This window comes from Phoca vitulina, unplaced genomic scaffold (assembly GCF_004348235.1).
Source record: "Phoca vitulina isolate PV1807 unplaced genomic scaffold, GSC_HSeal_1.0 scaffold11, whole genome shotgun sequence".
Taxonomy (NCBI): Eukaryota; Metazoa; Chordata; class Mammalia; order Carnivora; family Phocidae; genus Phoca; species Phoca vitulina.
In genome coordinates this window covers 30,755,523-30,781,585 of record NW_022589714.1, presented here as the reverse complement: position 1 = coordinate 30,781,585, position 26,063 = coordinate 30,755,523, and the positions used below count along the sequence as shown (strand labels likewise).

Below are 26,063 nucleotides of genomic sequence, written 5' to 3'. Positions count from 1 at the left end.
AAATTTTAGGAAAAGAATTTAGGTTGCAAAATGCCTTGTATCATTGTTTAACAACATGCCTTTACAGAGCACCAAATGCGTTTATGGCCTTGTGGTAGCTGGTAGAGAGAACATGGTCCTTTCCCTGAAGTTCAGAGATCTAGCTGTCATCCAGTTGGAATCCACATCTTTTAGTTCATTTCAAAACACAAATTTAGCACAAATCAACAACAACTCAACACCCTCCCCCCTCCCCCCGCCACCTCTGAAAGGCAAGAATATTTAACTGGTGGGGAGGGGAACACATATAAAATGATATAAAATATCCCACTTTGATCTGGAAAAGCTATCACATTTTCCTACAAGGAACCAAATGAAAGCAACTAGAAGAAAATGTGATTACAGAAGCAGTGACATGTTTAAAATGTACTACGGTTTTTTCCACTGATTTTTTTCACAGACATGAACAATTTAATATATGCCACCAGGGAGGAGAAGGGAAGGGAGAGGGTCCCAGGCCAGGCTGCTATAACAAAATACCATAGGCAGGTGGTTTAAATAACAGACATTTATTTCTCACAGTTCTGGAGGCTGAGACATCCAAAATGAGATGCCAGCAGATTAAGTTCCTGGTGAGTGCACTCATTCTAGCTTGCCGACAGCCTCCTTCGACCTGTATCCTCACAAGATAGTCCAGTGCTCCTTGGTCTCTTCTCTTCTCACAACGGTACTAATCCCATAATGGGCATACTCATGACCTCATCTAGACCTAATTACCTCCCAAAGGCGGGTGGGCGGGCGTGTGCGTGTGTGTGTGTGTGTGTGTGTGTGTTTGTGTTAGAACTTCAATATATGAATTTGTTGGTGGGGGGCATACACAAACACTCAGTCTATAACAAAGAGGCAATTTTCCATTTAAGACCTAACAAGAATGATTTTGTTACAGTGTCTAAAGAAAACTGCTACTTTTTAAAAACCTGGTCTCTAAGGTGAATCTTTTTCATTCATTCAAATTATCAAAACACATAATCTCTACTTGACAAAAGGGCTGTGTTCCAAATGTTAATTTATAAACTCATCTTCTGGTCTTCGGAAAATCTATTTTCTATAGAAATAACGTTATATTAGTAGTTATTAACCTTTTGTAGATCCCATAACAACTGTAAAAATCTGATTAAAGCAAAAGAGACCTTTTCTCTATCCACAAATGATAAAACAGACATTTAGAGTCTTCCAAATCCTCGAGATCCCAGTCCCCAAATTAGGAACGCTACATGTAAGTGGTTGATAGATCTCCAGATGGGCCCTATGCCACTTAACTCATAATGAAGTGGCCCCTATAGGACTCTAGATTCTCACTATTTCTAGGAGAATATAAAATCTGTAATATGTATAATCTGAGTTACAATCCTGGGCTCTGACACAACACTGTAACATATGATGCTTGAAAAGCTGCTCACCTGTACAGACCTCAGTTTCCCGATCTGTAAACATTGTGCAAAGTAATGCCCAATACTCATGGGGTTGTTGTGAGGATTAAGTGAGGTTATGAGGTGCATCAGCACCTTCATTCCTGGCAGCTATTTTTACGATCAGCAGCAAACATCCAGCAAACATACATTTAATGCATTGTGACAAAGAAATCCACAAGACAATAAACCTGCCTCCAGAGATGTCAGAGTCTAGCAAAGGGAGAGAGAAGTGATAAATAACTGTAATAGTGATAGAGGTGCCTGACAAAGGATGTATGGGGGAAATGGGAGGATAAAAAAAGAACAGTCAATTTTACATAGGGACAAGTGGGTCAGGTGAGGCTTCAGTGTCATGTCTGGGTTAAGGCTTGCCAGTGGAGGATGGGATCGAGGGGAGGGGAGAGAAAAATGAAAGATGATGCTGGAGAAGCAGAGAAGGGCTCTAGTGTTTATTTTAAACTGGGGAGGTGGAGTGAGAGTGGGGGTGTGCAGGAGGCTGGAAAGGTGGTGAGGTGAAGGTCACGTCACTTTAGAAGACCACTGCCGTAGCCCACATCAGAGGCGGAGGACGTCGTCGGGCCAAGTTGGAGAGGGAATGCAGGGGCCAGAGAGAAGAGATGTCCAGAGGTGGGCCTGGTGAGGAGAGGCAGGAGTCCAAGCTTCTGGCTTCCCACTCTGCACCCTGGACTACTCAAGGAGTCAGGGAGCACAGGGGCAAGCAGGCCATGAGAAAGGAACAGGGAAAGTTCTGACCATCTAGAAATGTACTGGTCCACTACTCTTATTAATCACAGATCGATTATACAGTTTCATATGTGCCTGCTGAGTTAGGAGGCTCACCATACAATCTGAATGCCTGGAGTGCAAATTAGTGAAAATTCACTGAACTGATATGCTCTCTTATAAGGGAACCATTTGGAAGGTGAGCTGTGCATCGAGTTCATGATGTTAAGCATAAGAAGGTTGACGCTTACGCTGAGACCTATGCCACACATTTGTTTAGGGATTTACATACTCGTGTCCTAAAAAAAAAAAAAGCCAGTTATGCTCTAAGATGAATTACAACACACTTCTTGAGGCTGATTTATTTAGCAAACTGCTAGTTCCCTTTACTAAATGGTTTGCTAACCACTGCTCCAAGGGAGCTTCTCAAGTCACTTTCCCATCACATCAACATCCAAGAGAAGCTAACAACCATGGAGAACCTAACCAGCCCACCATTTCAAATGATTTTTTTCTTATTTTCAAGGCCACTTTTTTGAAGATCATAATGATTATAACAATAGCAACTAACACTCAGTCCCTACAATGTGCCAGTAGTTTTTCTGCTATAAATTTACAAGGATAAACTCAATTCTATCATTTTTCACACATCCCCTCTGCACAGAGTACACTGAGGCAGAGGGCAGTTGAGTCATTTATCCAAGCTCACACCAATAGCAGACAGAGGGACTCCAGAGCCTGCTCTTTTAAGAACCACACCTACTCCCTCCCCAGTGTTACAGGAAAAATAAAAAGGATGTTTACTGCAGGAAATCTGTAAGGTTTTTCTGTATCATTTTAAAGTAAAAACATAAAGCAACCAAGAATGTGGCAGAATCCATGTTACCCTTGTACCATTTATTAGCAGAGTGATGGTGGGCAAGTTCACCTCTGACAGCCTCAGTCTCCTCACCTGGCATATTCCCGTCAAATGGGACTAAAAATAATACCTTCAGATGAGATGGTTCATGTAGAGCATTTAGCATGGAGCTATGCTAAAATTCTATAATAAACATACAAATATTTAAAATATGAATCTATGGGGCGCCTGGGTGGCTCAGTTGTTAAGCGTCTGCCTTTGGCTCAGGTCATGATCCCAGGGTCCTGGGATCGAGCCCTGCATAGGGCTCCCTGCTCGGCGGGAAGCCTGCTTCTCCCTCTCCCACTCCCCCTGCTTGTGTTCCCTCTCTTACTGTGTCTCTGTCTGTCAAATAAATAAAATCTTAAAAAAAATAAAGCAAAATAAAATATGAATCTATTTCTTTTTTCTATGCTTTAAAAAAGCACATCTTGCAATCCTGCATTTTTACACTTTAGCAATAATTTCCATCAGAAATCTGAGTTCTCCAATATTTATATAAATGCTTTAATTATTCCCTTTTTTTTTTTTTTTAAAGATTTTATTCATTTATTTGACAGAGAGAGACAGCGAGAACAGGAACACAAGCAGGGGGAGTGGGAGAGGGAGAAGCAGGCTTCCCGCTGAGCAGGGAGCCCGATGTGGGACTCGATCCCAGGACCCTGGGATCATGACCTGAGCCGAAGGCAGACGCTTAACGACTGAGCCACCCAGGCACCCCTTATTCCCCCTATTATCAGTCATTTAATCTGTTTCCAATTTTTACTATTCTTAAATAATATTGCAATGAACATCTTTGCACATAAAACTTTAGCTGTATGTTATTTCCTTGGATGAGATCCCCAGAAATTGGTCAATATATTGCAAAATTTCTTTCCAAAACATTTTTACCTATAACGTTCCCACCAGCATTGTCTACAGGAGCAGCCTACATAACTGAATCCTGACCAGGACTAGGTAATCAATCTCAAGGAAAAAAGATTTTTTCCCCTAATTTAGTCTAATATAAAATGTTCTGTGTATATATCAAAAATATAAATCCTACAGAAATCCCAATGGTTGAATAAATACTGAATTATACACTGAAAATATGGATAAATAAAGAGCCATTTCTGGGTAATGCTCAAAACAGAAAAAGGAATAATAAATACTATGTATCCTCCACTTTCTGAAGGATTAATCTGTGAATATAATAAGCTGGTATTTGTTAAGTGGTCACTTATGTAAGGAATCTTTATTTCTCTCAGGTTATTAGTAAGTGGAATTGTCTGCATTCCACAAAAACTCCCCCTCAAACCAAGGAACTAAGTCTAATTACCAATTTGTAAAACCTCTAGGAGAAGCATTACATCTTACATAAACAACAGCGATCCTCAAGAACAAGAGTGGATTTTAAAAAGCATAGTTAAAGCATTTGTTAAGTGTCTATTTTGTCTAGGGACATGGACCCTTTTTTTATTTTATTATATTATTTTTTATTTTATTTTATTATGTTATGTTAATCACTATACATTACATCATTAGTTTTTGATGTAGTGTTCCATGATTCATTGTTTGTGTATAACACCCAGTCCTCCATTCAGTATGTGCCCTCTTTAATACCCATCACCAAACTAACCCATCCCCCAAGCCCCCTCCCCTCTAGAACCCTGTTTGTTTCTCAGAGTCCATAGTCTCTCATGGTTCGTCTCCCCCTCCGATTTCCAACCCCTTTATTTTTCCCTTCCTACTATCTTCTTCTTCTTTTTTTTTTTTTTTAACATATAATGTATTATTTGTTTCAGAGGTACAGGTCTGTGATTCAACAGTCTTACACAATTCACAGCGCTCACCATAGCACATACCCTCCCCATTGTCTATCACCCAGCCAACCCCATCCCTCTCACCCCCCACCACTCCAGCAACCCTCAGTTTGTTTCCTGAGATTAAGAATTCCTCAAATCAGTGAGATCATATGATACATGTCTTTCTCTGATTGAGTTATTTCGCTTAGCATAATACCCTCTAGTTCCATCACGTTGTTGCAAATGGCAAGATTTCAATTTTTTGATGGCTGCATAATATTCCATTGTATATATATACCACATCTTCTTTATCCATTCATCTGTCGATGGACATCTTGGCTCTTTACACAGTTTGGCTATTGTGGACATCGCTGCTATAAACACTGGGGTGCAGGTGCCCCTTCGGGTCACTACATTTGCATCTTTGGAGTAAATACCCAGTAGTGCAATTGCTGGGTCGTAGGGTAGCTCTATTTTCAACTTTCTGAGGAACCTCCATACAGTTTTCCAGAGTGGCTGCACCAGCTTGCATTCCCACCAACAGTGTAGGAGGGTTCCCCTTTCTCCGCATCCTCACCAACATCTGTCGTTTCCTCACTTGTTAATTTTAGCCATTCTGACTGGTGTGAGGTGGTATCTCATTGAGGTTTTGATTTGGATTTCCCTGATGCCGAGGGATGTTGAGCACCTTTTCATGTGTCTGTTGGCCATTTGGATGTCTTCTTTGGAAAAATGTCTGTTCATGTCTTCTGCCCATTTCTTGATGGATCATTTGTTCTTTGGGTGTTGAGTTTGATAAGTTCTTTATAGATTTTGGATACCAGCCCTTTATCTGATATGTCATTTGCAAATATCTTCTCCCATTCTGTCAGGTGTCTTTTGGTTTCGTTGACTGTTTCTTTTGCTGTGCAAAAGCTTTTTATCTTGATGGAAGTCCCATCTTTGCCCTTGCTTCCCTTGCCTTTGGTGATGTTTCTAGGAAGAAGTTGCTGCAGCTGAGGTCGAAGAGGTTGCTGCCTGTGTTCTCCTTTAGGATTTTGATGGACTCCTGCCTCACATTTAGGTCTTTCAACCATTTTGAGTCTGTTTTTGTGTGTGGTAAGGAAATGGTCCAGTTTCATTCTTCTGCATGTGACTGTCCAATATTCCCAACACCATTTGTTGAAGAGACTCTCTTTTTTCCATTGGACATTCTTTCCTGCTTTGTTGAAGATTAGTTGACCATAGAGTTGAGGGTCCATTTCTGGGCTCTCTATTCTGTTCCATTCATCTGTGTCTGTTTTTGTACCAGTACCAGACTGTCTTGATGATGACAGCTTTGTAGTAGAGCCTGAAGCCCTGAATTGTGATGCCACCAGGTTTGCTTTTCTTTTTCAACATTCCTCTGGCTATTCGGGGTCTTTTCTGGTTCCATACAAATTTTAGGATTATTTGTTCCATTTCTTTGAAAAAAGTGGATGGTATTTTGATAGGGATTGCATTAAATGTGTAGATTGCTCTAGGTAGCATTGACATCTTCACAATATTTGTTCTTCCAATCCATGAGCATGGAACGTTTTTCCATTTCTTTGTGTCTTTCTCAATTTCTTTTATGAGTATTTTATAGTTTTCTGAGTACAGATTCTTTACCTCTTTGGTTAGATTTATTCCTAGGTATCTTATGGTTTTGGGTGCAATTGTAAATGGGATTGACTCCTTAATTTCTCTTTCTTCTGTCTTCTTGTTGGTGTATAGGAATGTCACTGATTTCTGTGCACTGATTTCATATCCTGCCACTTTACTGAATTCCTGTATGAGTTCTAGCAGTTTTGGGGTGGAGTCTTTTGGGTTTTCCACATAAAGTATCATATCATCTGCAAAGAGTGAGAGTTTGACTTCTTCTTTGCCGATTTGGATGCCTTTTATTTCTTTTTGTTGTCTGATTGCTGTGGCTAGGACTTCTAATACTATGTTGAATAGCAGTGGTGATAGTGGACATCCCTGCTGTGTTCCTGACCTTAGGGGGGAAGCTCTCAGTTTTTCCCCATTGAGAATGATATTTGCTGTGGGTTTTTCATACATGGCTTTTATGATATTGAGGCATGTACCTCTATGCCTATACTCTGAAGAGTTTTGATCAAGAAAGGATGCTGTACTTTGTCAAATGCTTTTTCTGCATCTATTGAGAGGATGATATGGTTCTTGTTCTTGTTCTTGTTCTTGTTCACATTGATTGATTTGTGGATGTTGAACTAATCTTGCAGCCCAGGAATAAATCCCACTTGGTCGTGGTGAATAATCCTTTTAATATACTGTTGGATCCTATTGGCTAGTATTTTGGTGAGAATTTTTGCATCCATGTTCATCAGGGATATTGGTCTGTAATTCTCCTTTTTGATGGGGTCTTTGTCTGGTTTGGGGATCAAGGTAATGGTGGCCTCATAAAATGAGCCTGGAAGTTTTCCTTCCATTTCTATTTTTTGGAACAGTTTCAGAAGAATAGGTATTAATTCCTCTTTAAATGTTTGATAGAATTCCCCTGGGAAGCCATCTGGCCCTGGGCTTTTGTTTCTTGGGAGATTTTTGATTACTGCTTCAATTTTCCTTAGTGGTTATTGGTCTGTTCAGGTTTTCTATTTCTTCCTGGTTCAGTTTTGGTAGTTGATACATCTCTAGGAATGCATCCATTTCTTCCAGGTTATCTAATTTGCTGGCATAGAGTTGCTCATAATATGTTCTTATAATTGTTTGTATTTCTTTGGTGTTGGCTGTGATTTCTCCTCTTTCATTCATGATTTTATTTATTTGAGTCCTTTCTCTTTTCCTTTTGATAAGTCTGGCCAGGGGTTTATCAATCTTATTAATTCTTTCAAAGAACCAGCTCCTAGTTTTGTTGATCTGTTTTACTGTTCTTTTGGTTTCTATTTCATTGATTTCTGCTCTGATCTTCTCCTGCTGGGTTTAGGCTTTATTTGCTGTTCTTTCTCCAGCTCCTTTAAGTGTAGGGTTAGCTTGTGTATTTGAGACCTTGTTTCTTGAGAAAGGCTGGTATTGCTATATACTTTCCTCTTAGGACTGCCTTTGCTGCATCCCAAAGATTTTGAACAGTTGTGTTTTCATTTTCATTTGTTTCCATGAATTTTTTAAATTCTTCTTTAACTTCCTGGTTGACCCATTCATTCTTTACTAGGATCCTCTTTAGCCTCCAGGTATTTGAGTTCTTTCCAACTTTCCTCTTGTGACTGAGTTCTAGTTTCAAAGCATTGTGGTCTGAAAATATGCAGGGAATGATCCCAATCTTTTGGTACTGGTTGAGACCTGATTTGTGACCTAGGATGTGATCTATTCTGGAGAATGTTCCATGGGCACTAGAGAAGAATGTGTATTCTGTTGCTTTGGGATGGAATGTTCTAAATATATCTGTGAAGTCCATTCGGTCCAGTGTGTCATTTAAAGTCTTTATTTCCTTGTTGATCTTTTGCTTAGATGATCTGTCCATTTCAGTGAGGGAGGTGTTAAAGTCCCCTACTATTATTGTATTGTTGTCGATGTGTTTGCTTTTGTTATTAATTGGCTTATATAATTGGCTGCTCCCATGTTAGGGGCATAGATATTTACAATTGTTAGATCTTCTTGTTGGACAGATCCTTTAAGTATGATATAGTGTCCTTCCTCATCTCTTATCACAGTCTTTGGTTTAAAATCTAATTTGTCTGATTTAAGGATTGCCACCCCAGCTTTCTTTTGGTGTTCATTAGCATGGTAAATGGTTTTCCACCCCCTCACTTTCAATCTGGAGGTGTCTTTGGGTCTAAAATGAGTCTCTTGCAGACAGCATATCGATGGGTCTTGTTTTTTTATCCAATCTGATACCCTGCGTCTTTTGATTGGGGCATTTAGCCTATTTACATTCAGGGTAACTACTGAAAGATATGAATTTACTGTATTGCCTGTAAGGTGACTGTTACTGTATATTGTCTCTGTTCCTTTCTGGCCTATGTTACTTTTAAGCTCTCTCTTTGCTTAGAGGACCCCTGTCAATATTTCTTGTAGGGCTGGTTTCGTGTTTGCAAATTCCTTTACTTTTTGTTTGTCCTGGAAGCTTTTTATCTCTCCTTCTATTTTCAATGACAGCCTAGCTGGAGATGGTATTCCTGGCTGCATATTTTTCTCATTTAGTGCTCTGAATATATCATGCCAGTCCTTTCTGGCCTGCCAGGTCTCTGTGGACAGGTCTGCTGCCAATCTAATGTTTCTACCATTGTAGGTTACAGATCTCTTGTCCCAAGCTGCTTTCAGGATTTTCTCTTTGTCTCTGAGACTCGTAAGTTTTACTATTAGATGGTGGGGTGTTGACCTATTTTTATTGATTTTGAGAGGGGTTCTCTGTGTCTCCTGGATTTTGATGCCTGTTTCCTTCCCCAAATTAGGGAAGTCCTCTGCTATAATTTGCTCCAATATACCTTCTGCCCCTCTTTCTCTTTCTTCTTCTTCTGGGATCCCAATTATTCTAATATTGTTTCATCTTATGGTATCACTTACCTCTCAAATTCTGCCTTTGTGATCCAGTAGTTGTTTATCTCTCTTTTTCGCAGCTTCTTTATTTTCCATCATTTGGTCTTCTATATCATTAATTCTCTCTTCTGCCTCATTTATCCTAGCAGTTAGAGCCTCCATTTTTGATTGCACCTCACTAATAGCCTTTTTTGATTTCGACTTGGTTAGATTTTAGTTCTTTTATTTCTCCAGAAAGGGTTTCTCTAATATCTTTTTTTGCTTTTTTGCTTTTTTCAAGCCCAGCTAGTATCTTTAAAATCGTCATTCTGAACTCTAGTTTCGACGTCTTACTAATGTCCATATTGATTAGGTCCCTGGCAGTCGGTACTGCCTCTTGTTCTTTTTTTTTTTTAAAGATTTTATTTATTTATTTGACAGAGAGAGAGAGAGACCGAGAGCAGGAACACAAGCAGTGGGAGTGGGAGAGGGAGAAGCAGGCTTCCCGCCGAGCAGGGAGCCCGATGCGGGATCACGACCTGGGATCACGACCCGAGCCGAAGGCAGACGTTCAACGACTGAGCCACCCAGGCGCCCTCTTGTTCTTTTTTTTGAGGTTGATTTTTTCCATCTTGTCATTTTTGGACCTTTTTTTTTTTAAGAAACTCAATCTCCTAACCCAACCATAAGGGAACCCTTGTAAAATAGTAAATTTGATTCTAGTAAGATAGGCTCATAAAACTAGCTTTAAAATAACTAAATGTTTAAAAAAACCCAAGCCCCAAAACACCCCAAATGTTTATGTATTTAACAACTTGAAGTACGAAGACTCCCAGTTGGGTTTTTTTTACCTGTGTACACATTTTGCAGAAGATAGGCCATTTTTGCTAATCAGTAGCAGAGTCAGCCAAATTCAGTTTATATCATTACTAGTTTTGTTAATAAAGTATCATAAAACAGCCTGATTTTTCTAATCCCATGTGGAGGCACTGAGTGAGCACTCAGAAAAATATTTTGACTTGCTCACAGAGAAATTTCATATGCATTTCATGGGACACAAATGAGAAACCCCAAAGAGTCTTCTTGCTTGCACTTTTCAGCTCAATCACCACATCCAGAATAAATAAGTGGCATAGGACCCAACAGCTTCAATTTAGAATGAATCAACTCCTACTTGTGTCACAAAAATTCTCATGATGACAAGTGGCACACTATCCAAGAATTAAGTCACAATGAAAGGAAAACTTGATCAGCAAAATGTTGGGCAGGCACTAGGATAAGCTATCCAAGGTCTAATAGGATGAAATGGCATTAACTCTGGCCTAATTTTTCCCAGCATCAAACAAATCTCCATCATTATAGATTTTAATGCCTCAGTAATGAGTTAAGAGGATTTCATTATGAAACCATAGTATTCTTCCTTTAGAGAGTCCCTGGTTTCAGGATGGTAACATTAAAAACAGAAAACACGACAATGATAATCATAATTGTAACTAACACTGAACACTTAGTACTGCTAAGCAGGATACCATGCACTTCACATGCACCATTTAATCTTCTCACTAACCTTGTAAAGAGTTATTTTTCTCACTTCACAGGAAAGGAAATGGAGGCTCACATACCAGACGTGCTCTGCACGCTATCCCTGAGCCTGTGCCAGCTTTAGGGCCATCAAACCGTGGCCCTCTGTTTCCACAACTTGAGCTCTTAACTGCCTCTTGTAAGTGACAAAGTTTAACTTTGCTAGGAAATTAAGCAAGTGCATTAAAATAGCAACCCACAAATACCTGTAACACACTGCTGGGTCCTAAGTAATAATGTATTGTGAGGAACAATTTATACCCAAGGCAACCTAACACCAAGACAATGGTGTACAATAGTGTCAGTGAGCACATGGTTATTACTGATGGCAATGCTTCTGTGACACACATTTGATTTGGGTTTTCTTTCCCATATAAATGAATCATCATAAAGACTGTGGTGTCCTGTAGACAGCATAAATGATGTCATATTAACCTCAGGTAGCAGGCCTGCTTAGAAATGACATAAAAGCAAATAATAATGAAGTGAATAAAGTGAAAACTTCTGGTAAGGGTGTTCTGGAGGATAACATGATAGGGAATGAGGAATGTGTCCATCATGTTTAGCACTTGTCAGTTTCTAGAGCCAGGATGAATAATGAGCTTTTCCCATATCCCTTAAAAATATGGATGTGCAGGCATATAAAAAGATTATAGATATATCTCATCTCTAGATATTAATTACATAAATTTATGTTATTAAAATACACATTAAAAAACATGGATATAAAAAAAAACCATGGATATGTACAGTTAAAAGATTTAAAAAAAAAAAAAAAAGAAAAACCAGGCCTATGGCAGTGAGTTTGAAATAACTAGGTTTTGGCAAGACGAAAAGTTGAGGGATGAGCTATCATAAAAACAAACAAAACATCAAAATTTATCTCCAAAGAAAATAAAAAAGAAGTATTAGCTTGGGTGCCTGGGTGGCTCAGCTGGTTAAGCGACTGCCTTCGGCTCAGGTCATGATCCTGGAGTCCTGGGATCGGGTCCCACATCGGGCTCCCTGTTTGACGGGGAGTCTGCTTCTCCCTCTGACCCTCCCCCTCTCGTGCTCTCTCAAATAAATAAATAAAATCTTTAAAAAAAAAGAGAAGTATCAGCTTGAGGTTTGACATATGGAAGAACTTCCAGATATGTGCAAACATTAGAAAAGGCCTACATGAATAAACCCCCACCTCCCTGGGGGTACAAATTAACCTGCATAAATAACCCCCACCCCTCTGGGGGTACAAATTAACCTGAGGCCAAGGACTTTTTTCAGACACCGATAACCCAACTCCACACAGACTGAGAAAAGGTAGGAAAACACTGTGCTAAAGATCACCTAAGTCTCCCGACTTTGCCCCACCCTACAGGCCTACTTTGTAACATGAAAATCCCATCCCACGGTTAAGTTCTTTCAGGAAGGTCAGTGTACAACTTCTCTTCCAAAATGCCATTTGTTTCCCACTCAATTTACTACTGCCCAACTTTTCACATGTTTAGATGTCCTACCCAAGCACAAAACAATTGATGGAAAGATACAGCAAAGTAGAATCATCTGGGCATTATTCTTCAATCTGAAACAAATTCTAGGCTGCTACCCCTTACACTGTCATAGCCAAATGTATGATATTTATATCCAAATGCTGGTTTTTTTCCTTTTTAAAGTGCCCATACCTTATCTATGACTCGTGGAAATTTACAAAGATTATAAGCCACGTGTAGATACTTATGCATGCCATCTATTTCCAGGCACTCTCTTGGATGGAGTGGACCTTAAGAGTCTATAATTGTCTAATGTAACTGGAATCACATACACGTGGAAAGTTAACACCACAAAAGCACCAGGTAAGAGGAGAGCCAAAGGGGTGAGGGCTACGGTGAGGAAGCAGAGATCTGGGGCTGGGAGGCTTCCCCAGAGCAGTGGCTTGGCCTGACATAAGATTAGTAGGTGTGCATAGGCCAAGGAATGAGGGAAGGGTATTCCAAATATGAAGGCACAGAGAAGTGGGGTGCCATACTCTGGAAGAACTACGATACTGGGTGAGCCTGAGGAACATCTCTAATTTTACCTCTACTACATCAGGCAGCCCCATAGCTGACCTGCAGGTGATAACACCACCTTCACTAGAAAATCACGTCAGCAATGAGTTAAAGCACTTTAAAACATGTGAGAGCCCCACAAATATTTGTTAAGTGGATTGCTTCTGAACAGGATGCCGGGGAAGCCTTCACACAAGTGGCATATGACCAGGTTATTAAGGATTTTTCAAGGCGGTAGGTAGGTCCAGGAGGCGGAGTGTGGATGGGTATTTCACGCTGAAGGCAAAGCACAGAACGAGGCACGGAGGCATGAAAGGACAGACTAGGAAGAAGGCTCAGGGTACCAGAGCACTTCAGTCACCTCCTCACCTGTTGATACCATCCCCCGCGTTCCTTATCAACATCCTCTTCCCATCTGTACGACAAATCCAGACCGAGGACTTCCAGGCATCCACTCCTGTCCCCTCCCATCCATCCCCACACTGCACCAGAGTATTTGTAAGCCACCAAATTTGATCAGGCCACTCCTGCCTGAAGCATCTCAACTGTGTCCTTTGATCTTGGATACAATCTACAGTCCCTCACTTTGCTTAGTGCCCTCTTCATGCACTAGCTCATACCAGCTTCTAGCTCAGCTTCTGCCTTCCCCTCCAGTGCTCCACCCCCCAACCACACCCGCTTCCTTCCCCCTTCCCCACTGCAACCTTTACTCTGGCAGATCCTATGCATGGAAGCACCCTCGTCCACCTGTCCCACTTCCTGCTTCTCTTTATTTATGCCGCAACCCTCCTAGAACAGATTGGTCACTCCAGAGAAATCTCCCCTCAAAGCCCAAGTCTAGGTTAGGACTTTCAGTTTACTTTCCAATCACACCCCAAATACCATTTAACAGTTAGTATGTAAGTCCCTGAGGGCTGTGCCTAGTCTGGTACACCAGGTACCATCAGCTCAGTGCGCGGCACACAGCTGTGTGTGGAACAGGTGGTGTGCTGGGTTGTGAGGCTGGCCAGCAGACTGGGGACAAAATGGGGAAAACTTTGGAAGCCAGTAAGTCCTCAGAACTTTATTCTGGAGACAGTCAGGAGAAAACAGCTGGGCCCTGCGGTGGCCTTGCTTGTCAACACCGCTGGACTCCATCACTAATCTCAGCACCAACCAGAATGGCTGACTCAACTTCAAAGAAGCAGAAAGAAACTCCACATCTGCTTCCCACCTCCCCCTGCTTCCACCTGAGTGAGCAGTCCTCAGAGCAGCAGTGCTGCATCATTACCCAGCAGGCCACAATTACAGAGCCTTCCACCTCACTTGCCTCCTTAGAAACTTGGGTCTGCCCACCTGCTCACTGCAGCGAGCAGTTCTGGGTGACACTGACTTATGACCACAAGAGATTACCCCCACTTTAGATGGGCTCCTGTTTCCACATCTATTCTCTAACTTGGGACCTCAAATTTACCCCACTTTGAAAGAGGACATTCCTCCCCCTCTTTAAAGCAAGTTCCTTCCCATCCACTCCCCCTCCCCATTCCCCCCATGGTAGTCATTTTGCTCCTAGTGATGACCACCACCAGATTCAGACCTCTGATCCGCCCCCCCGCCCCCAGCTCTGGCCCCTGGCAGTGCACTTCCCTGCTCAGAATGGACGTCACAGTCAGCCATTCGATAAATACTCTGGATGCTGTGTCCACCTCTGTGGAACCTTAGTCCTAGGGAACTCCAACTGGAGGAACTGTTGACTTTGCTGAGACTTGAAATGTCAAGATGAATTCCTAAAAACTCCCTCTCCTTAAGTCAGGTCACTTTTTACATGCTACTACCTGGATGAACCTCGAAAATATTATGCTAAATGAAACAGGCCAGATACAAAAGGTTACATATGTTGTATAATTCTACTTATATGAAATATGCAGAACAGGCAAATGCATCACGATAGAAAGATTAGTGGTGGCCTAGAGGCTGTGGGGGCAGGGAGAAAAGAGTGACCGCTAATGGGCCCAGGGTCTCCTTAGGGGGCGACAACAATGTTCTGGAGTTAGAAGTGATGGGAGCACAACATTGTGGTTGAACTGAACGCCACCGAATTGTCCGCTTTAAAATGGGTAATACGGGCGCCTGGGTGGCTCAGTTGGTTAAGCAACTGCCTTCGTCTCAGGTCATGATCCTGGAGTCCCGGGATCAAGTCCCACATCAGGCTCCCTGCTCAGCGGGGAGTCTGCTTCTCCCTCTGACCCTCCCCCCTCTCATGCTCTCTGTATCTCATTCTCTCTCTCAAATAAATAAATAAAATCTTTAAAAAAAAAAAAATAAAATAAAATAAAATGGGTAATACTATGTGATTTTCACTTCAAAAAAAATTCAAATGCTTAAAAAAAAAAAAATCATTCTTTTCCCTTCAAATTCATAAAAAGTGGCTTTCCACCTTCCCACCTGCACTCTGGATCCTTTCCTGCCTCTTTCAAGAATTTATTTAACTCCGATTTCCTTTTACCTTCAATTTCCTCTGTCTACAAGATTCTTTTTTCTGCTGACAAATCTGTTCAAGTCTCCCCAACCTAAAAATCCTTCCCGTAACCTTGTTTTCCCCTTAAATCTCATCTAGAAGCATCTCAAAATCTCGTAAAAAGCAGCCAGTATCAACAGCCTCCATTTCTTCAGCTCCAACATTCCCTCTAGTTCCCTCCCCAGTGATAAGGCAGTCTACAGACAGTGAAATCTACCTGCTACAACACTTCTAAAACTGACAAAATACACCAAAAAACTCTTCTAAAAATGAATGGAAGAGACTGCAAGAAACTGAGGTCAAGAAAGAGCCAGGCATGAGTCATTAAAAAGAAGCTGCCAGACACCCTTGGAGCTGCACTGCCCAATAAGAGGGACATGAGCCCCATGTAGCTATTTAAAAGTAAATTAATTAAAATTAAACTAAAAACTCAGCTCCTCAGTTGCACTAGTGGTATTTCAAGTGCTGAATAACTGCCTGTGACTACTATTGACTATTGGACAGTGCAAAATATACCTCCTGGAAAAATCTTGGTATGTAGAAATAGTGCTGTTCACTATGTACCTGATGTAGAGATCACAGAACCAGAGATTATGAACATTTTGAAAGAATCCTCTAGAGTAAAATCAAGGAGAGGTGTATGCAGTGCTTACTAAACCCCAACTAGAGTTCTATGTCATCAGACATTACAAAAAAAAGGTCAGAAGAACCTTTCTTTAACACATGAAATTACAAAGGTTAAATGGAGTGAACAGAACAAGATGGAGAAGTGGGACAGGATGCAACAAATTTTTATTAAAGCAAAAGCATTGTCCAAAATCAACAGTTAAAGAAAAAGTCAAATAGGCAAATAATATCAAATAGGCATGAACAAAAAAATCAGCTATTTTAAAAACTATTCCAAAAAACAGTCAATTTAAAGGCCCAAATATTAATGTATAAATAGCAAACAGAATGGGACAAATAAAAAAATAAAATGAACATCTAAAAAGCTATTTATGCTATTGAGACCTTAGTCTCTTAATTTAGTCCTTTCTGCTTTGGATTTTAAAAAAACTGACCACTACAGTCTTCCATGAGCATCCACACAAGCAACCAGTATTGTTAGAGGGCATGGATTTACTTTTAAATATTATCCTAAATAGGGTACCCCACACATTTATTTGATAAAATGACCCAAACCAGCCTACCTAATGATGTTCAAATATGAAGGGGACATTCAGGAGGTAATAGCTGCTGAAATAAGAAAAAAAAAAAGGTGTTTTCGTAGCTAAGTAGAAAGGCAGTCCTTATTTTAAAATTAAATAAATAGGATCTGATTAGAACAGGTTTCTCAAAGTATAGCCCAGACACCCCTGAGGGTCCTTGGGCCCTTTTTCAGGGGTTCCACAGGACCCAAACTATTTGTGCTATATTATTAAGAGATTATGTGTTTAATCTCATCTCTCTCATCATTGTAAAGTGTCTTAGAGACTGCATGACGTGTGATATACCAAAACACTGAATGCAGAAGTAGATTAAAGAACCCAGCTGTCTTTCATTAAGCCAGATGCATAATATGTTGGTAAAAATGTCAAAACAATGCCTACTTGCACTAATTTTTTTGTTTTGGAAAATACAGGTTATTTATGTTATCATGTAATGGACTCATTATTATTTTTAGATGTATTACCATTTAAATTGTTATTTAAAAATAATTTAAAAATAATTTCTAATAGAGTAAATACCAAGATATAACCCACATAAATGAAAGCTCTCTGAAGTTCTTAATTTTTGAAAGTTGTAGGTCCTAAGACCAAAAGTTTTGAGAGCTGATGTATTAACAATTGTGTATAGAATCTTTCCCTCTCTACAAGGTTTTACTACTAAAAAGATATTATAAATTTAGCTTCCCAATTTAACAGCGAATATCCCAAATATACTTCAAAAAGAATGTCTTTATACTTTAGTGGGAGTTAAATTTCACTTGGAGTACAGAGTTTAAAAACTGCACCCTCAAATACTTGAAGCTCGTTTAAATGTAGTCATTCTGAAAGCAAGCTAACGATAATGAATGAAACATAATAAATATATTTTAAAGTACCCCATGAGATTAGAGGCTCTTAACTATAGGAAACAAACTAAGGGTTGCTGGAGGGGAGGTGGAGGGGGGGGTTGGGTAACTGGGAGATGGACATTAAGGAGGGCACATCATGTAGTGAGCACTGGGTGTTATATAAGGCTGATGAATCACTGACCTCTACCTCTGAAACCAATAATACGCTATATGTTAATTAATTAAATTTAAATTAAAAAAAATAAAGTACCCCATGAGATAATTAAGTTCTTACTGATTCCTCACCAGCTCAAGTTATATATAGTATGGTATGATGAGAAACTCAACACCAATCAGACAGGATGAGCTGATTTTCGCATTACTATGTGGGCATAAAAACTCTGAAAGTTTCTTTAGTCAAAGAATGATACTGACGCCCCCTCCAAATGAGGCTACTCCTCGTGGACACTCTAACTCACCAAAAACTAAAATTTAAAGTCATAAATAACAAGAGCTGCAAGTTTCCTGTGGCTCAATCACATTAGGCAGCTCTGCAAGGAGAATATGTCCATTCATCAACCACAACACAAAAGCTGAAGTACTTATATATTCTTTTTATAGAAAGAGAAAAGGCTAGCTTAGAATGAAAGTCAAAAATTCATTTTCCTGACTTCAATTTGCCACAACAAAACACCTTGTAAAAAACCACACTTTCCATTTGTCTCCTGTCACTTCAGTTGTCAATTTTCACTAGGTCCTCGTTATACTCATTTTGCAATTCAGTTCAAGCTAGCATCATGCAGGTTTTTCAAAACTTCAAAATGCAGCCTCCTCAGACAGAAAGCTTCCCCCCGACAGGCTGCAGCATGGTCACTATCTACTTCCAGCATCACCAGCTGGGCTGTGTGCTCACCTCCTTTCTTCCTCTAAATGAGGTGTCAGGTGCAGGTATGGCCCTGACATTGTACAGAAATATTCTAATTACCAGAAGGAAAGCAGAGTCCCAGCTGAAGGAAGAAAAAGCAGGTCAGCAGAGAGACAAAGAATGGATACGAACAAAAGAGGGAGAAAACTGCATGACACTCCCTTCTCCTCCAAAATAAGAATCTAAGAGTGACATTTCACCTCTCCTAGCATGACTCCTTTCACTGTTTGAAGTGTATTTGTTTGGAACAGAGCAGTGTCAATGAGAGAACAAATCTTGTGTGAAGCTTAACACTTACTTGCTCAAAGGTACATTACCTACTCCCATCTGTTAGGAAGAAACTCCATACTTTTCATCCAGAGCTCAGAGCATTCACCTTTAGGTCATAGCCACAGAGCAGGTATTTTTGTAAGTTTCTCTCCACAAAATGTTTCCTCTATTTGCTTTCTTAGTTTGGACAATGTTACAAAGATGCCTATAAGCCAAGTAGACTGTTTCACTAGGGGAAACAAGAATTCAGTTCAAAGAAAAAGTTGACTTGTTAATGGGCACCGAACGAGACCAACACTTTCTCCTTCCTCTCCTTTTCAACAGGGCTTCAAACCATCTTGCACTCCGTTTCCGCTTTCTGGATGTTTGGGGGGGCTTTGTCTTATAGGGATACCGATTAATGTAAATGACAACCTACAATTTAGGACACATAAATCTTAATCAAAGGGCAAAGGGAAGGGAGAACAGAAAGTTTAGTTGGTCTAGCCAGAATGAATGAGATTTGTTTCACTCTTACGTCCTTTTTTGAAACTTTTTTTTCTTTTTTAGATTTTATCTATTTATTTGACACAGAGAGAGAGAGAGCACAAGCAGGGGGAGCAACTGAGGCAGAGGGAGAAGCGGACTCCCTGCTGAGCAGGGAGCCCAACACAGGGCCCATCCCAGGACCCCTGGATCATGACCTGAGCCGAAGGCAGACCCCTAACCGACTGACAACCGAGGCACCCCGTATTTCCTTTTTTGAAGAATTAAATATAAGTAACTCAATGAAATCAAAGTGATTTCATGTGTGGTTTATGGAAGTCATTACTTTATTAGCCATACCTCCTATCTTCAGAGGCTTTAAAAAAATTTAATTATATTTAGTACAGTCTTTACTGAAACATCTTCCTTTTCTTCTTTTAAGCTCCAATTACATGGTGCAAATGCCACCAAGTAAAGGGCAGTGATCAAACAAATAAAACAGCATCAACAGGCAGTTGATGGGAAGGGAAGGCAATGTGGTGCACAGAAAAAAAATCTGTCATCTCAATACGTTCTACACAGTTGCCCTGAAATGGTTTCTCTCCCATTTCTCAGGAAACAGGCTGTAATTTCAATCACTACAACCAAGCTCATTATGAAGAACAAAGGAATTTGGAAACCAAGAACTTTCAGGATGTAACCACGCCTAAAATAGGTGTATACATAGTTCCAACAGCAAATTGATACTTCTAAAACAGCTATGGAAGTGATATAGCAAGAAGCATCCACGTCTCTTTTTCCAGCACAAGCCAAGCTTTGTTTAGGGCTCCATCCTACCTGACTCAGTAAGGGAGATCTCACAGTTTCAGGACCTGGAAATAGGACCCCAAGTGACCAGCACGGTGACAGACCAACCTGAACCAGAGAGGCTTCTGGGAAGGTGACCTGCAGCACAGAACATAAAATATGCAAGACAGGGTCACAGAAGTATGTTATTTTTATTTTACTTAAATGTATTGGTTATTTATTTAGTATTAATTGTATTTATTAAAAAGTTTAAGGGTATATAGAATCCGAATGGCAGCAGAAATAATTTTGGTAAAGCACTAGGAAAAACTTCTTAATTTTATTTTATTTTATTTTATTTATTTATTTATTTATTTTTAAGATTTTATTTGCAAGAGAGAGAATGAGAGACAGAGAGCACGAGAGGGAGGAGGGTCAGAGGGAGAAGCAGACTCCCCGCTGAGCAGGGAGCCCGATGTGGGACTCGATCCCGGGACTCCAGGATCATGACCTGAGCCGAAGGCAGTCGCTTAACCAACTGAGCCACCCAGGCGCCCCAAAACTTCTTAATTTTAAGGAATATAACATAACTGGATTTTTTACAAGGTTGCTGAGTCTCTACGCTGGAGAAATTTAAAGAAACAGTACAGATAAAAATCATGACCAGTGACACCCAATCCTGCATCCCAATCCTAGACATCGAGGGCCAGTTTGCATCTGCTCTCTCTCCACCTCCACACATGTGAAGCTCCTGAACCTCAAACTCAGTAAGCCAGAAACTGAATTCATCATACTTCTCTTACAATCTTCTCTTCCTTCTGATCCCCATATTTCTGTTACCGGCTCTATAACCTTCCCTGGAGTCCAGCCCCGAGAAAGTACACTCCATCCCTCACCCGCCCTGGATACCTGGCCACCACCCAGGCTTCTGGTCTTGTAGAAGTTCTGCAATTTCAGCCTCCCCTCCCCCAGCCCCCTCCCCCTCCAGGCTCACCCCATCACTTCTCTACCTGCAGAACTTCCTCCTAGCCAATCCCTGTAACAAATGGATCTGTCCCACTGATCCCTCTTAAAGCACAGCTCTCCTTCACTAGGCAAACAAATACCATTGTTTTAGTTTTCCATGGCTACTGTAACAAACAGCCACAAACTAAAGAGCTTAAAACAAAACAAACTTCTCTTACATTTCAGGAAATCAGAAGTCTCAAATGAGTCTCAGACTAAAATCAAAGATGGCAGCAGGGCTGCGCTCCTTTCTGGAGGCTCGACAGGAGAATCCTCCTTCCTGCTTGCATTTCTTGTTTCAAGGTCCCTTCATCCATCTTCAAAGCAAGCAACACTGGACCAAGTCTCCTTGTACCACCACTGTTCTAGTTCTCTTCTGCCTCGCTCTTCCACAATTTAGGACACCTGTAATTACACTGATTTCACCTGGATAATTTGGGATAATCTCCTATTTCAGTTAGCTGATCAACAACCTTAATTCCATCTGCAACCTTAATTCCCCTTTCCCTGTAACCTAACATCTTCACAGGTGCTAGGAATTAGGACACAGCCATCTTTGGGGTGCTGCTATTCTGCTGACCACAACCACCTGATACAATGCACCAAGACAGGCAAAAGTTAAAAAAAGAAATGCAGAATTTGCTGTCAAGAAAATCACACTAAGTCCTTTGATACCAAGTGTTAATTGGCTCCCTGTTGTTTAAAGAATTAAGTCTAATCCACTTAGTCTTACATTAAAGGGTTCCATGATTTCAAAATACTTCTGCAGCATTATCTTCTACTACTTCCTTGTAGTACCCTACACTGGACTCAAACTGCAGAACTCAGGAGCACCAAACACACCTGGGATTCTCCACAGTCTCATGTAATTTGCTCTATCCAGAGGCCCTCTCCATTCTCCTGTGCAAATTATTCTCATTTCTTAAGACCCAGCCAGATCCAAAGCCTCTTAGCTTCTCCTTCTCTCTGCCTTCTCAGAAGCCCACAATGCCCTGTTCTGCCAAATTGGCAGATCCATCAGTGACAAAGGAGAACAACTTTAGGCAGAGGTAGTTTTGGGTGCTGTTCTACAGCTAGCTGGGTGACTCTGGGCAAGCTATTTCAACTTTCAACCTCGCTTTCAACATTTGTCAAGTGAAAAGGCAGGCCAAGTTATTTCTAAATTCTTTCCCCTTTTTTTTTTTTTTTTAAAGATTTATTTATTTAGAGAGGGGGAGAGAGAGAGAGAGAGAATGTGTGGGGAGGGACAGAATCTTTTGAGCAGACTCCGGCTAAGCTTGGAGCCTGCCCCGGGGCTCGATCCCATGACTCATGAGATCATGACCTGAACTGAAACTGAGAGCCGGACGCTCATCCAAATGAGCCACTCAGGTGCCCCTCTTTCCCAGTTCTTAAGCTCCATGAAATTGACAGGACTTGTACCCACTTCTCTCCATCCCCAAAGCCACTGTTCTGGTCATCTAGACTGGATTAATGCACTCCCTCCCGATGGATCATCTCTGCCTCCAGTCTGGTACTGCTCCTCACCCCCCAAAAGCATCTTTCTGGTTACTCACCTCCTCACAACCAGTTAAAAGCTTGCAGGAAAATGTCCAAACTCCTCAGTGTGGCCCCCCCAGGGCCCACGTGATCAGGCCTCTGCTTCCTCATCTGGTTTTCCTCACTGACTTTTTCAGTTCCTCACATGCTCCTCCATCCCCCAACCCCTCTCTCAGAGCCTCTGCTAGAATACTCCGCCTATTTCCTCTTTCCACCAGATTCCTGCTTATTCTCCAGGCAACCTTTCCTGATCCTCCCCATACGAATGAGGTGTCCTTCCTGTTTGTTCTCCTGGCACCCTGCACTCAACTCATAATTCCCATCACTGTAGTATTGACACCTGTTCACTTGTCAGTATCCTCCCCCTGAATCTAAATTCCACATGGGCAGGACTGTCAAACTCATCTACCACCTGTGGTATAGATTAGGGGTTATTGCCTAACTTCTGTATAGAGTAGCAGGACTTCTAGCTGCTTATGGCCAGAATCAACTGAGACTTTTCCAGCTTCTCTTGCAGCTAATGTAGTCACATGTTTAAGTTCTGGCCAAGGAGACAAGCAAAATTATCTAGGGGCAGTTTCTGGGAACCTACCCTAAGAGAAGGCATGGATGACCCTTCTGCCCCTTCTTTGTCTCTTCAGCCTGCTGGCTGGAAGATGGGGCTATCACACTCTAAGCCTGCTGCACAGTGAGCTAGCAGTGAGCCTGTGGATGGTTAAACCAGTCCTGGACCACCTCTGCAACCTTTTATGGGACATATAAACTTCTACCTTATTTTGAGATTCCCCTGCTGAAGCCACTATTGTTTTAAAATCTCCATCACTTACAGCCAAACCTTACTGTAAAAGACATGGCCATTTCCACAGTACCAATAATTATGTTGACTCAAGTACGTACCTCACCTCTTCCGCTGGATTATAATCTCTTTGCCAGTGGGTGTACGGTCATGTGTCACGGCAGGATCTATACTCCTTAGCAGAGGGTAGCACACAAGATTCCTCAATGGTGAGTGAGTGTGAATGATCAATGAATTAATGATCGTGTGGCTACTGACACAGACAGGCTTTGTCCAACCTATACAGTCTACTTCAACCTGGAATCAATGTTGTGGCCAACCAAAATAAGGTTAAAAAAGTGTGTCAGCTTCCATCACTATTTCATCACGAAATAGCTGTATGTCAAGATACCAGAGTTTACTCTCTTCCTTCCCTGGGCACAGTGCCACAGGTGTGGTCTCTCACTGGCATACTCTACATGAACGCTTTACAAGGTAATATGCAAATAAGCAAGGTCCTTTAAAATAACAGCACGTGTCACCTTTGCTCCTGGCTAAGTGGGAGGTCTGGCAATTTGTATGATCTGAGGGTTACTGCTGCTCTTCTCCCTCAGCTGGGAGTAGGAAATGGTAACCCTACAGGCAGGGAAGCCAGCTCTCCACAGTCCCCTGCTAGGTGGGCTCCTCATTCCTGAAATATTACGCATTCTCAGGCTATCAAGGTACACTCATCTCCACACAGCCATTAGCACAGATTACTGAACTGATACTTGAAAGCTACATCTTGGAGACACAGTCATGCAAATAATTGCTAGACAGCTACCACCTGCCTGATGGTCTATACGTACCGAGGACACAGAGATAAACATGCCAGACACTGAGCAAAGAGAAAAGGAAAAGCCATTCTTACATTAAGAATGAGGAAACTGAGGCACACAAAGGTTAGGTATTAGAACTAAGGTTAAACAAGCAGAAAGGGGTGGGAACATGATTTAATCAAAAGGATCACAGGCTCTAGGGTGTGAGGATTTGACTCACGAAGAACAGGGCTTTTTCTGCTACTGAATTCACTTTACTTTTGTGTTTATTGTTTTTGCTGGGGAGCACCTGATGAGGAGGCATTCAAATACAGCCTGTGCAGAGTAGAGATGGGGACAGACAGGCACATTTGGAGAAATGGAAGTCTGTGGTGTGTTGAGAGTGAGGAGTGCATGCAGGAAAGTGGCAGGAAATGAAGCTGGATCAAGAACGGCCCCGGAGAGAGAGAAAATGAAGCTTTTAGGATGGAGTGAAAGATCCTGTTAACATGTCAGGATAACACTGTGACAAGAGAGTAGGGACCAGACCATAGGGGAGACAGGAAGGAGACAGGGAGAAACTACAGTTGTCCAGTTAGGAACCGAAGTGCTGCAAGGTTTGGACGATGGGAGGGGAAGGGGCCGCAGAGAGGGACAGAGAGGAGCCTGAAAGGACAATACTTGGTGACTGACAGCTAGAGTGGGGGGAGGAAGGACATGGCTGATGAGAGAGAAGGACCCAGACACCACTGCCAGCTCGAAGGCTTGGGCAAACTGGTGGATGGTGGTGCTCCTGACCAAGCTGGCTAACAGGGCGGAGAGGTTTGGAGGGCATCCAGGTGAACCTAGCTGATGAGAAGTGGAGTCTGAAGCTCAGAAGAGGTGGATTAGAAGGAAATGAGATGGAAATTGGGTGGACAGTCAAACCTATGGCCACATATATCACCCACTGAGATTGGTCTTCCAACAATACTTTGCAATTACTCACCTAAATCTTGAATTTTGGGAAGCCCTTTAAAATATGCCAGTCCCGTTTCTCAAAATGATGATAAACTCAAGCATGAAGCTCTGTACCAAGGCTCAGTGAAAAGCACCCCTCCCACTGTATACTGCATTCATAGCCGTTATCCTTTGGGGTCACTGAGCCTATTGCAAACCTACCACTCCTTGCCAAGTAAACAAAGAGGAGCTGCTCTGAAGAGGAAGCGAGCATAGTATTTATAGCATTCTCCTTGGGACATGGAGGTCCTGAGATACTGTGTTTAAGGGGCTCTTTGGAGAAGCTCTGACCTGTTTCACAGGGCAACCACTGTCTCCTCTGTAAGCATGCTTCAAGAAAATCAATGGCCAAAGTCCATCATGGACATCCAGATCTTTTGCATGCCTCCAATGGCTGTCTTAAAGACTAAGCTTAAAGCGTCTACGAAATGCTTCATATTCCTAAACATCTAAGTCAGACTGCCAATTGCAAATAGCTGGGAGACAAACATTTAAGGGGCTTTTAAGCTTTTCTGCTACAGGCAGCTACTTATAATTCTTATCTGATTGCAGTCTCTTAACTGATGTGATTACTTGAATATTCAAAGTAAATTATCATGTTCTTCAAGCTAATTCATATGAATACACAAAAGCAGCATCATAGCCTCGGTTGAAATTAAAAGAGGGTGGAAAAATATAATTTACAAAGATAGGTTATGCAACCCCCAGGAGAAGTCTTGAAGGATTTAAATTCGAGCCTGTGTAACATAAGTAAGGCACATGACATGAAAACACATTTCTTTGTTTAAACTGAATCCAAACACCCACATTTTACAAATGTTACTTGGGTATGGAGGTGAATGAGGAGAGGGAGAGGCAGAGCTCAAATGTGTTAAAACACACACACACACACACACACACACAGTTTGGGGCGCCTGGGTGGCTCAGTGGGTTAAGCGTCTGCCTTCGGCTCAGGTCATGATCTCAGGATTCTGAGATCGAGCCCCGTGTGAGCTCCCTGCTCAATGAAGAGTTGGCTTGTCCCTCTCCCTCT

The 26,063-nt window shown here is 41.5% G+C and overlaps 1 protein-coding gene across 2 annotated transcripts in view; it reads right to left on the bottom strand.

Moving 5' to 3' along the window:
• The window catches only part of ELOVL5 (ELOVL fatty acid elongase 5), an 84,283-nt gene that overhangs the window by 50,641 nt on the left and 7,579 nt on the right, over nt 1-26,063 (bottom strand). Inside the window, exon 2 of one of the 2 annotated variants that reach the window (XM_032409647.1) lies at nt 19,967-20,074. The exons of the other annotated variant lie outside the window; for it this stretch is intronic. The gene's annotated coding sequence lies outside the window, so the exon portion shown is untranslated. The remainder of the gene's footprint in view (nt 1-19,966; nt 20,075-26,063) is intronic. 2 annotated transcript variants of the gene reach the window in all.